This window comes from Martes martes (assembly GCF_963455335.1).
Source record: "Martes martes genome assembly, chromosome: 5".
NCBI lineage: Eukaryota > Metazoa > Chordata > Mammalia > Carnivora > Mustelidae > Martes > Martes martes.
The window spans coordinates 118,829,091-118,841,096 of NC_137892.1; the positions used below are offsets into that span (position 1 = coordinate 118,829,091).

The 12,006-nt window shown below is 42.0% G+C and overlaps 1 protein-coding gene across 1 annotated transcript in view; it reads right to left on the bottom strand.

Annotated features, from left to right (window-relative positions):
• The window catches only part of SGCD (sarcoglycan delta), a 390,751-nt gene that overhangs the window by 212,456 nt on the left and 166,289 nt on the right, over window positions 1–12,006 (bottom strand). The gene's annotated exons all lie outside the window — the stretch shown is intronic.

The window sequence follows — 12,006 nt, forward strand, 5'->3', positions numbered from 1 at the left end:
TAAAAATAATAAAATAACAGCATCAGTGTTCAGATTTCATTTTTATTTTCTCTCCTTAGATTTGTTTCCTTGAATCAAGTTCCCTACTAGAATTGGTTGATACATGAAATAGTAGGTCATCTCCTAAAAATCTCCTCAGTTTGGTTCTTCTCATAGATCCACATATGTACATAACCTTTATTTGATGAACAGAACATGTCATTTTTCTAATAGCCTTGCCCAGCATTTACATGTGGCTGAACATTCCCGTAATTTCTTATAGTGTGTTCTTCTGTCCCCTATACTTTTTGTAAGTTGGTAGTTAGATCAAGAGGCTTGATGAGATTTAAGCTCTGTTTCCTAGGAAGAACATGTTCCAGGAAATGGAATATATTACTATTCTATTGCAACCATCACAAATAACCACAAACTCCATGGCTTAACACAACACAAATGTATTATGTCACGGTTCTGTATAAGTCTGACCCAGGACACAAAGCATGAAAATCAAGGTACCATCTGGTCTCCTGCACTCCTTTCTGGATGTTCAAAGGGAGAACCCATTTCTTGACTTTTTCTAGCTTCTTGGGGTTGCTCATGTTCCTGGGCTTGTGGCCTCTTTCATCTTCAAATGACTGGCTGAATCTACCTTATGTCTAATCCCTCTGATGATGAGGCTTCCCCCTCCCTTTTCAACTTTTAAAGACCCTGGTAATTCCATCAGGCATACCTGGATAATCCAGGACCCTCTCTCCATTTTAAAATCACCTGATTAGCAACCATAATACTATCCATAACGTTAATTCTCCTTTGCCATGAAATGTAACATTTTCAGGGGTTCTGAGATGAGGACATTGATACCTTCGAAGTGGATGGCATTTTTCTGTCTATTACATACTCTATCAAGAGGCATCAAATGTCTTCTGTTGTGATGTCATCAGCCATTGGTGATCTTTGCCTAGAGGATCTACTATTTCACTAGGGATTTCAAACTGGTGAAAACAATTATATCATTTCTTAATTTACTAGTTGGGATAGTCTACAAAGAGAAATCACATTTCATCAACCATTCACCCTAAATTACAGTTTATAAAAACCTGAAAAGGTGTGTGATTTGTCCTCATTTATTTGGATTCTCAAAATATTGGTTACCTAGTAGCCTCCAAAGATAACCGATTAGGTTTCTTTTTTTCGTTTGTTTTTTATGTATCATTACAGACATTTTTAATTTGTTTCATTCCAGTGCCATTTTTATTGCTATATAAGTTCTAACTTTCCTACCCTTTCTCAGTAGGAACCTCTTCAAGTTAGCCCCTAAGTCCTTTTAATATGATCCAGCCATCTCTGATGGCCCTTTCACTTCTGGTATGACAACATGACCTAAGGTTATTCCACACATGTCTTGTCCCAGGCCTGGAACCAGTCATTTCTAGTAAAAATACTTGGTTCATTTTTGTGGCAACTAGTGTTTAGAGACCACAGACTGACAACTTTGGGTGCTCATTTCTACTGGGTTGACACTTGTTTCTATGGACTGAGCTAGAAGATAAATTCTGTATTTTTAAAATAGAATACACCATGAATTCCCATTTGACTTTTTAAAAGAGATTTTATTTCTTCTTCTTCGAGAGAAAGAGAACAAGAAAGCACAGAGGGAGGTTGGGAGGGAGAAGCAGACTCCTCACGGAGCAGAGAGCCCAATGCAGGGTTCAATCCTAGGACCCTGAGATTATGACCGGAAATCGAAGATTCGGTAAGTGGTAGACGATTAACTGACTAAGCCATCCAGGTGCCCTATCCCCTTAAACTTCAATTCGAATTGAGGACAGGGCTGTTTTCATTTAATCTCATGGATCTTACAATGTTACTACCTTTCTTTCATACCAAAAATCTGTGTTCTCAACACCAAAATGATTACTCATTTGATTTAACCCACAATACATAGAGCCACTACTATTCTAAAATTATGATTAAGAAAAACAATTTAAAATTTGTCTTCAAAAAGCTTTAGAGTACATCCTTCTAGACAGGTACAGGCAAATGACTGGATCTCAAAGCCACTTGAACTAATTCAATTCTGTGTGGTTATACCACCAACCACCGTTGAGTCAAGAATACTTGTTTCATTCCTCCCCATATCTTATTTTATCATGACAGCTTTTTGAATGTTTAATTTTGTGTTACAGTTTTGTGAACTATTTAGAAAGCACCAAAGTCAAATCTACAAAACAAGATACATTCGAAGAGATCTAGATTCTCTCCCCGTCCCTCCACCATGTTTCCTCTTTTCCACATAAGTGTGGATACATATCTGATTCAGTCAGGGTTCTCCAGGGAAATAGAACAGGATGTGTGTGTATGTGTGCACACATGTGTGTATGTACACACACACACACATTTTACCAATTTATTCCTAGATTTTCCCCAATGCATTGTCAGGTGAAAAACAACAACAACATACACACAAAGACAAAAGTCCTTAAAAGGTCATTGACCACTGAATGGAGAAATAGTTGCAAAGCTGTTTTGCAATGTGTCCCTGCCCACACAGACATGGTTCTGGTGTGCAGTTTTATGCACTGCACACAACCTTTTTTGCTGTGCTCTTGAAGAAATGGGTTTGAGGTATGGGCTCTGGGGTGAATCCCAAGAAGGAAAATGTTCCTATAATTATTTAAATGTTAAAATACCCTAAAGAGCTAACTTTAAAGTGCTTTACATGTCTCTTTCTTTTCCATACAGTAACTTTATTCATCATATTGTGCACTTGAATCTAATATAACACTATATGTTCACTAACGTATTAAAATAAAAACTGTAAAAAAGATAAATAAAAATCTCTTATCAAAAAAATGAAAATTGAGAGATTTAAATGAAAACTCCAGGTTTTCGACTTCTGAAACAGGAAACGGGAAGCCCTGGGAAATTGGAACCTGCCTTCTCCCATGGTCACCACTGGCTAGAGGCAAACAGCTGCTCCCCTCAGCAACTCTATGAACCATATGCTCTCCACTTCGCCAGTTCCCGCCCAGCTTATTTCAGGAAGGTACATTTTCCCAGACTCCTCAAGTCTCTCACCGGTATCTCCCATTTCTTCTCTCTGGCACTGCCATCAGTGCATGCAGGACAGACACCACACTGGGGGGTCCTGAATGACCAAGTGGGAACTGGGCACTTCCCCCTCCCTCCTCCATCACACCACTTCAGCCTGTGCATGAGAATTGATTTTTCAGGTCAATATTATCCTTTCAGAGATAGCACGCCATCTGTATATTTCTATTGTGGGTCCTTATGGGGACGGCGCTGACAAAAGGGCCCCAGACTGGGCATTAAGACCCAGCGTGAGAGGCATCGGGCTGGAGGGTATGTTCATGTCACACCAGCAGCAGGCAGATTCCACAACAAAAGGAAAAAAGTAAAAACAAGTATCTACCCAACCCTCCCCCACTGCCCCCGTCCCACAAAGGATATGTCAATTATCTTGTTTTGGATTATTCTCGATGGTTTTTATAAGCTGGAGAAGCAGAACTTTTCATAGAAACACATACTAATAAACCTTTTCATAGAAACACATCTATAAACTCATGGATCTGGTTGGTTTGTGTGATATGTGTTTATAAAACAAATAAGAACTGCTAAACATTCTTACATAGAAGATTATATCTGGAGTAATTAGCAAGCCTATTTCAAATAAAATAGATTTCCCTCTCCTCTTACAGTATACAGATCCACTACCCTTAACATTTACTGATGACTTACTAGGTGCTCATCACTAGACTCTGTGCTTTTCATGATTCATTTCATCTTCTTAATTGTTATCGAAAACTAACATGTTACTTCTTGAATGTAATCATTACAAAATAATCCTATAAATGTGAAATTATTTGGCTAGAGAGTTGTTCATCACCATGCCAATTATGAGAAAAAAAAAATTAAAACTTAGAAACTACCTAAAAGTTGCATGTTAAAATAACGGAATATGATAGAATAGAACATGATGTAGGTCCTGTAGAGGAATATTTAAGAACATAGGCCAATGTGCACAATCGATTATAAATGAAATCAAATATGTATGTATATTTTATGCCATTTTAAAAAAGATTTATTTACTTATTTATTGAGCACGAGTGAAGGGAGGGGCAGAGGGATAGAGAGACAGAGAATCTCAAGCAGACTCCACACTGAGTATTGAACCAGACATGGGGCTCAATCCCACAATCCCAAGAGCATGACCCCAGCCCAAATCAAGAGTCAGACGCTGAATGGACTGAGCCACCCAAGCACCTGCTTTTTATGCCATTTTTATACAGCTACATATAAATATTCATACATGTGTATACATATAATCATATATGCACATAAGAAAAATTCTGAAACAAATTTCATAGTGGGAAATTCTAGAAAGAAATATACTTAAGTCTTAATATTGAAAATCTTTGCATGCCTAAAATGAGTGCTTTTTATTTTCTTCATTTTGCTAGTCCGTACTTTATCGTTTTCTGTAAATAGCAACTGTAATTAAAAAACTTGTTCTAAAGTATTAAGTTCTCATCAATTTATTTTAAAAAGCAACACTTGTCAAGAATTTATGTCATATACTAAATGCTTATGCACATATTGTCTCATGCCATCTACTCAATGATCCTATGAGATAGTCTTCATGTTCCCTACTTCCCAAGTGAGAAAATTTATCGGTAAGTAATTTGCTTACAATTGCACAGCTAATTGACAACAGGATCAGGAATCTGAACTCAAGTCTTTCCAGTTCAGACTATAAGCTCTTACTCATTATTTTAACCTAATGTAGTGTATGTAAAAGTCATCTCTGTAAGGTATCTGCTGGGCTTCATAGGGCTACTCTGAATTTCACTTGCTTGGGGAGGGCACTAAGCAATGGTAGAGAGGATAGGAGAATAATGCCCTCTGTTCTTATGGTCAAACATCTCTACTCCAACTTACTGGGCCAGAGGTGCCTTATTACAACCCAGCTGCTTCCCATGCCACAGAACAAAAGCAAAATGAATCTCTGCTATTTATGGGAAGAGTACTGTGTATGTAGTCGTGTGCTGCAAGCCATGGGGAGTCAGTAAAGAATAAGGCCCTCCCCATCCCCTATCCTCTGAGATGGTTTATAACACAGCTGACACACAGTCAGAGAACAGTGAAGGAGAAACCAGAAGGACCAATGTTTGAGAAACGCTCCTGTAATCCAACAGGCAATGGATGCCTTTACTTAAGTACTTCTTTTGGTAGGAAACGCATCATGAACTTGCCAAATCTCTACCATTTCATTCGGTTATAGGTTCTTCCGATGCTTGAGAACCATCACTTCATTTTTTCCCATTGCCTCCCCGACTCCCTAGGTCTATGCAGCGGTATTGTTGGGAAAGGTCTATCCAATAGTGTGAATTTATGTTAGTGGCCTGTATTTCCTAAATATAATACAAAGCAGACTAGAGTGGCCAGCTATATGTGTTCCCGCATTAGAGTCTCCTTTCTGGCTCTGGAACAATCAGACTGGAGCAGATACACATCAAAACAACTTGAGAATCACCTTATTTAAAACCATTTCACCTGTAACTGCAGACATAAGAAGCTATCAGTATTACCAAGATAGGCGTTTTAGGTCAGGTTTAAAGCAAAATTTCCCACCCAATAAGATATAAAAGAGACATTTAGAAGATTCACAGTCATTCCCAAAGTAATTAGGAGGAAAGAGACCTTTTTTCTCCATTCCTTCCGTGTTCAAATGGTAAAACTTCAGTATTCTTAAAGGCAAGCATAAAAATTCTAGCAGCCAGAAAGCTGGCCTGAAGGGAGCCAGCTCTGTCCAATCAGTGGCCCTAAAGTCTATAAAGTACACTCAAAATGAAAGTGGGAGGTCAGGATCCCACTGTCCTCCCAGTGAGGTCATGGCCTCGGTGTCCTCCGCACTGCAATACACTAGGGCTGACCCATAAGCCTGGCTCCTGGGAGTTTTCGTAAGTATATGAGGGGATCTCAGTATTTTCCCGGTCCAATTTAGAGTGGACTCCCTGGAAGGTCTTTTGAGGGAGAAAGGGTGTGGGGGTTGGGATACAGTACAGGAGCAGAGGTGGGTAGAATCTGGAGAATCTCCCTCTGGGCTAGTCCAAGGATGATGACATTTGCCCTTTATTTATTATCTGGTCCACACTGTCTGGTTGGTTGTTTTGAACAGTTTTCTATAAAAGTACAGAATAAAGAAAGAGGTTTCAGAGTGGCACGACAATGGACTGAAATATTAATTTGTTTCTTACTTCCTATCTCTCACGCTGGCCCCTGGCCCCTTTTCCTCACCATTTCAAATAGTTTCCTAGGCTTTGTAATTATGATGCTTAGAGATTTTTTTTTTTTAAGATTTTATTTATTTATTTGACAGACAGAGATCACAAGTAGGCAGAGAGGCAGGCAGAGAGAGAGGAGGAAGCAGGTTCCTTGCTGAGCAAAGAGCCCAACGCAGGGCTTGATCCCAGGACCCTGGGATCATGACATGAGCCGAAGGCAGAGGCTTTAACCCACTCAGCCACCCAGGCGCCCCAAGTCTTGGAGATTTTGAGAGCAAAGAAGCAGAGGCAGCCTAAAAGCAGTGGGGTTTCTTTTATAAAAGGTAACTTTCACTGAATGGACAGTGCTAGGTGAGTTAGGAAGGGAGGCAAGAAGGAGAGGAGAGGTTTTCCAGCTGGGGGGTGGACAAGAGACTTGTGAATCCCATGACTTCCAGAGACCACTGTCGTGCCAGTGTCCCTGGGGCAAGGCGGGGGGTGGTTAGGACTTCAGAGAGAAATGGCTGCAGGACTCCAGCTTCCCAAAGTTTCCTCTCCACAGGAATGGCAGAGAGGTCCCTTTCCCAGACCTAAATGGACCACGTGCTTGGGACCCCAGTTCTCTCGGCTAATGCCAGTGAAAGATGGTGACCAGCGCCCCCAGAGCTCTTCCCATTGGTGCTGGCAAAACACTGGGATGTCCAAAAAATCCTGAGACGTAAAATGCCCTGCTGGCCTTTGTGGGAGGGGAGCTGGGAATTAGTATTGTGCCGATTTAAGGAAAGTATTATCTCTTGGTCTTCTGACTTTGCTTTAAGTTAGCGTCAAACAGATTTTTAATCCCTTCACCCTATTTCCAACCTGGATATAATGCCAAGTCCTATTCTAGGATGCAAGTTGGGAGCCTGTATCATGATGGGAAGTTTTCATGGCAGGTATTATTTAGTTTTGATCAAAGAGAGAACTAATTTTATCTGCGCAGATTGCCTTAGAACGTATGCATCATGAGGGGTGGGAGTTTTGCTCACTGCAGTCCCGATTCTTAAAATGCTGCAAATATTTATTAAATAACGGAAGGTCTTCGTTCCAAATGTTGTGTTTTGAAGGGTGCTGAGGGGATTATAAAATGTTAGGACCTAGGCTTGTCCCTCGAACAGATCACAATGTACCAGAATATTCATTGGCATATTGGGTGATACAGTCCCCAGTGGGTGAAAATTGGTGACTGGGGAAGGAAAGAATAAGGAAAACCTTATTCTTTTATGTATAATGCAAAAATAACGCGTTGGTACAGTGTGTTCACAGAGCATCTGTAGTATTAAAATTTCATGAGGGGGTGAACTATTAGGAAAAAAATCTGTCCAGAAATGCTCTTGGGGGAGGAGAGGTAATAAAAAAAAGAGGGTGAGAAAGACTGCATCAGAGTATCAGAGATTTTGAGACACCTCTAGCTTTGCTCTCTTTAATCTATAAATGGACATTTCTGCCAGTCACATATTGACCATCTTCTCTGGAGCTCCTTAGCCTGTAAAATGTGACAGAACAGAGCAGTGCAGGCAAAAAGCAAACTCCTTGATGTCATACTTAACACCACCTTCATGTGACAGTGGCACACTTCTCACACTTCTCCTTCACTGTGGCACAAAACATGCTAGCAATTTCTCCAAACTCTTTCCCTTACCAAGTCTTTGCAAATGTCCGTCCCTTGGCGGGTCATGCTTTTTCTAGCCCTTCTGTCCGTCTCTCCAGCTTTGGTTGTGGTTAGGTATCTTATCTGAGTCCAGGGCCCCTGCCTGAGGTCTCCTTACATCCTGTGTGAATCTCTAGAAGGGCCTCTGTCACATGGCACCACAGGGAGTCACTTACATTTGTGTCCTTCCTTGCTAGATTTCAAATTCTTTGATATGAGGAACAGTGTGTCACTCATGATTCAGTCCTCATGGCCCAGTATATTCTATTTTCTTTCTTTCTTTCTTTCTTTCTTTCTTTCTTTCTTTCTTTCTTTCTTTCTTTCAGGGTGGGGGGCAGGGGTAGAGGGAGAGAGAGAATCTTAATCAGGCACACCCAGTGCAGAGCCGGACGTGGGGCTCTATCTCACTACCCCAAGATCATGACCTGAGCTGCAAACAGAAGTCGGATGCTTAACTGATTGAGCCACCCAGGAGTCCCGCATTATATCTGAATACGTGACTGCAAAAGCCAAAAAGAAGTAGGCTAAACCAGAGATGGTTCAGGGAGCGTGCCTTCAAAAAAATATAAAACAATGACACCACAGCTACTGTTTTCATCTGCATTAGACAAAGCACTTCACTGACATTATGTCCATTAATCCACACTGTTAGCCCATTTCACAGTTGAAAAAATGATTGCTCCAACATCCCGACACATCAGCTCCTAAGCAAAAGTCCTTCCCCGCCATGCCCCCTGCAGCACTGCTAAGCTCTAAATGTGTGCCCAGCCCTGGGCTGTGTCAAACAAGGAGGCATGAAGACAGAGTCTCCCTTCTAAGAGCTCCTAGGCTAATGGGGACAAAAATATGAGTCACACACATGATGGCGAAGAAGTGGACATACAGGAACTCTCACACCCCACTAGTGGGAACACAGCATAGGGCAGAACATTACAAGAAGGTTTGACCGTTAAAAAGTTAAACCTAGAGTTACCATGTGACCCAGAAATTCCACTCTTAGCTACTCGCCAAAGATAAATAAAAACATGTTCTAGGGGCGCCTGGGCAGCTCCGTGTGTTAAAGCCTCTGCCTTTGGCTCAGGTCATGATCCCAGACTCCCGGGATCGAGCCCCACATCGGACTCTCTGCTCAGCGGCGAGTCTGCTTCCCTCTCTCTCTCTCTGCCTGCTCTCTACTTGTGATCTCTGTCAAATAAATAAATAAAATCTTAAAAAAAAAATGTTCACCCAAAGACTGGCACGCAAATGTTCACTGGAGTAAAATTCACAATAACCAAAGAGTGGAAATAAATTGAATGTCTATTAACTGATGAAGAGATATATAAAATATTCTATGTCTCTGTGCAATGGAATACTGTTCAGCAATAAAAAGGAATAAACGTGGGCACACACTACAACTTGGATAAACTGCAAAAACATGATGCCAGACACAAGACCACATGCGGCATGACTGCATTTCTACATAACGTCTGGTGAGGCAAAGTGATGCAGAATGTAGGTGAACGGTTTTGTCTGGGACGGGCCGTGAAGAGGGACGGGAAATAGGCTCAATGAATCTACTGAGGGGACAGAAATGCTCCAACACCAGACTCTGGTCACAGCTGCGTAACTCAGCAAATGTACTAAAAATCACTGAAATGTTATTTTAAAGAGTGAATCTTATCGTATGTAAATCTGACAAGGTTGTTTAAAAAATAAAGGAGTAACAGACGTATAGTATGTATAGTATAGGAATCCAGTTCTGGAGACACATGGTATTATATGCCTTGGAATTCCCCAAATCAGCAGAGAAGCCATTTAGAGATACATGCTAGGAGAAAGAGCTAGCAGGTTCGAGAGAGGGCCAGTCAGAGACAACCCTATTATTTGTCTACACCTGATATGGAGTTACTAAAGATCAGGTTGGCAAGTGTTGGTCATCAAGGACCAAGCACAGAGAAGGAAGAGGAGCCCAAAGGAAGACAGAGCTGAATTAAACACGGAACCTATTTCTGTGGTCAAGGCAATTATATTGTGGGTTGGGCTATGGTGGCTGCTAGTGATCTTCTTTATCAGGGAGCATTAAAAATGGGACCATCACCAGGGCTGTCTGATTAACACAGTAGGAAGAGAGAGGACCAGATGACCCCTCAGTGTCTAGGTCACAGCTTCTGATCATTTGGGTCAGATGCTATACGATCTCAACTTCATCCATATTCCTTTCCCTTTTACCACTGATATCAATTTATCATGTAGTTTTTCTTCTCCTTCTCCTCATTATTGCCAAGTTACCATAAAGTCAGAAGTTCATGGATTGGTTAGAACATTGTGTGTGTGTGTGTGCGCGCGTGTGCGCATGCGTGTGTGCATGTGAGAGGGCGAGGGAAGGGGAGAAAGGGAGCAGAGAGAGAAAGGGGGAGGGAGACAGAAGGAGCGAGAGAGAAGAAGGGAGAGGGGAGGAGGAAGAGAGAGACACGGAGAGACAGAGAGAGAAGGAACAGAAGGAGGGAAGAGCAAAGAGGTGACAGGGAGACAGAAGGGGGCTATAAGACAGACACAGCTGTCAATTTACTTTGCTGCCTCAATGGGTAAGAACTGTGATTTCTCACATCTCATAAAGTTTATTTTAATGATTTATAGACCCAAGGCCATGGTATTTCCTGGTTGCCAATAGTAATATATGGATGGACACTCTTCACTGTATACTTTTCCTGGGGGTTCAGGGGCCAAAGACGGGGTTCCTCCCACACGCATACACATGGGGGATAAGGCTCATTCTCTTTGTTTTCCAATTACTTTATTTCTACTTGTCCTTTAGGGCATACTTACCAGTTTCTTTGGGAAATCTTCATTGATTCTCTCCAGTTCTTTTGGAACAAGCTTTCCTCACTAACTCGAACACACAGACACAGACAGACACACAGGGCATTTCATCATAGGGCTAAGAGTATGAGTTCTGCCATCAGAGCACACGGGTTAATTGCTAGTTCCACCCATTAACTCATTAGTGGTCTTTCTACTTCTCACTCTTCCTTACATAGCCAAGATAATGAGATCTTCTAAATCGAGGATTAAATCAGAGAGTCCACGTGTATCAGTCGGGAGAGGTTAGGCTATAGCATGGTGAAGACAGCAAAATTCGCAGTGTCTTCAAACAACAAAGATTCACCTCTCACCCAAGCTATATAAGTCTGCGGAGGCATAAGAGCAAAGTCAGCTGGGGATATGAGATGATTGAGCAGCCACTATTTTAAAATGGTGCAGCTCTCTGTCTTTGGGCACATGCATGATTGTATTTCCCCGCTCACTTATGATGGTCTGAGCCGTGAGATTCGTTGTAGCTTGTGAAACGTGAGCATAAGTCAATTCTCGGAGCAGATGCTAGAACGGCTGGGGCTGCTTGACCATGCCCTATTCTCCTCCTGCCCCCAGACTGAAAGCTTCTAGCAGGCAAGGGCAGTATTTTAGCTTTTTATCCTAGTGACCTGTCATACCCCATACACAGAGTAGACAGAGTAAATTTTGACTGTCTGGATGAAAGGTCTTCTCTCAGCCACAAAGAACTGTGACTAGAGCTCCCAAAGGAAGTCAGGTCTGGCTAAAACGTCACTGAGCCCTTGCTAGGTACCAGCTCCCCAGACCAGTCCCGTGCTTGCTGGCCATCCAGGAAAACAGCTAGATCACCATGGGGATTGTTGTATACTCTCGATGTTAATTAACGCGTATCCTTCAAGAATGTGTATAAGGAAATGTAAACACATCTCAAGGAATCCTATGGTTGGAGCACTTGGGCGCTGGCCTTGACCCTTCTGAGAGCTTTAAGGCAAACTCAGATAAGCAGGCCTAGCCAGTCTGTTTCCTCTGACCTCATGATGGGTAGTTGGACAGCATAAACATTACAGTCTCCTCCGCTCATTAAAGTCCTGTATTACGATGCGCAGGAAACGGGGCGCTCTCCAGACAACCAGAAATCACAGCAGTCCCTGGGCACTGGGGCCCTCGACTCCCAGCAGCCGCCACGAGGGCATCTTGTGTGACTTGAAGTTCTGCCCAGAAAATGCTTGCGAAACCTCT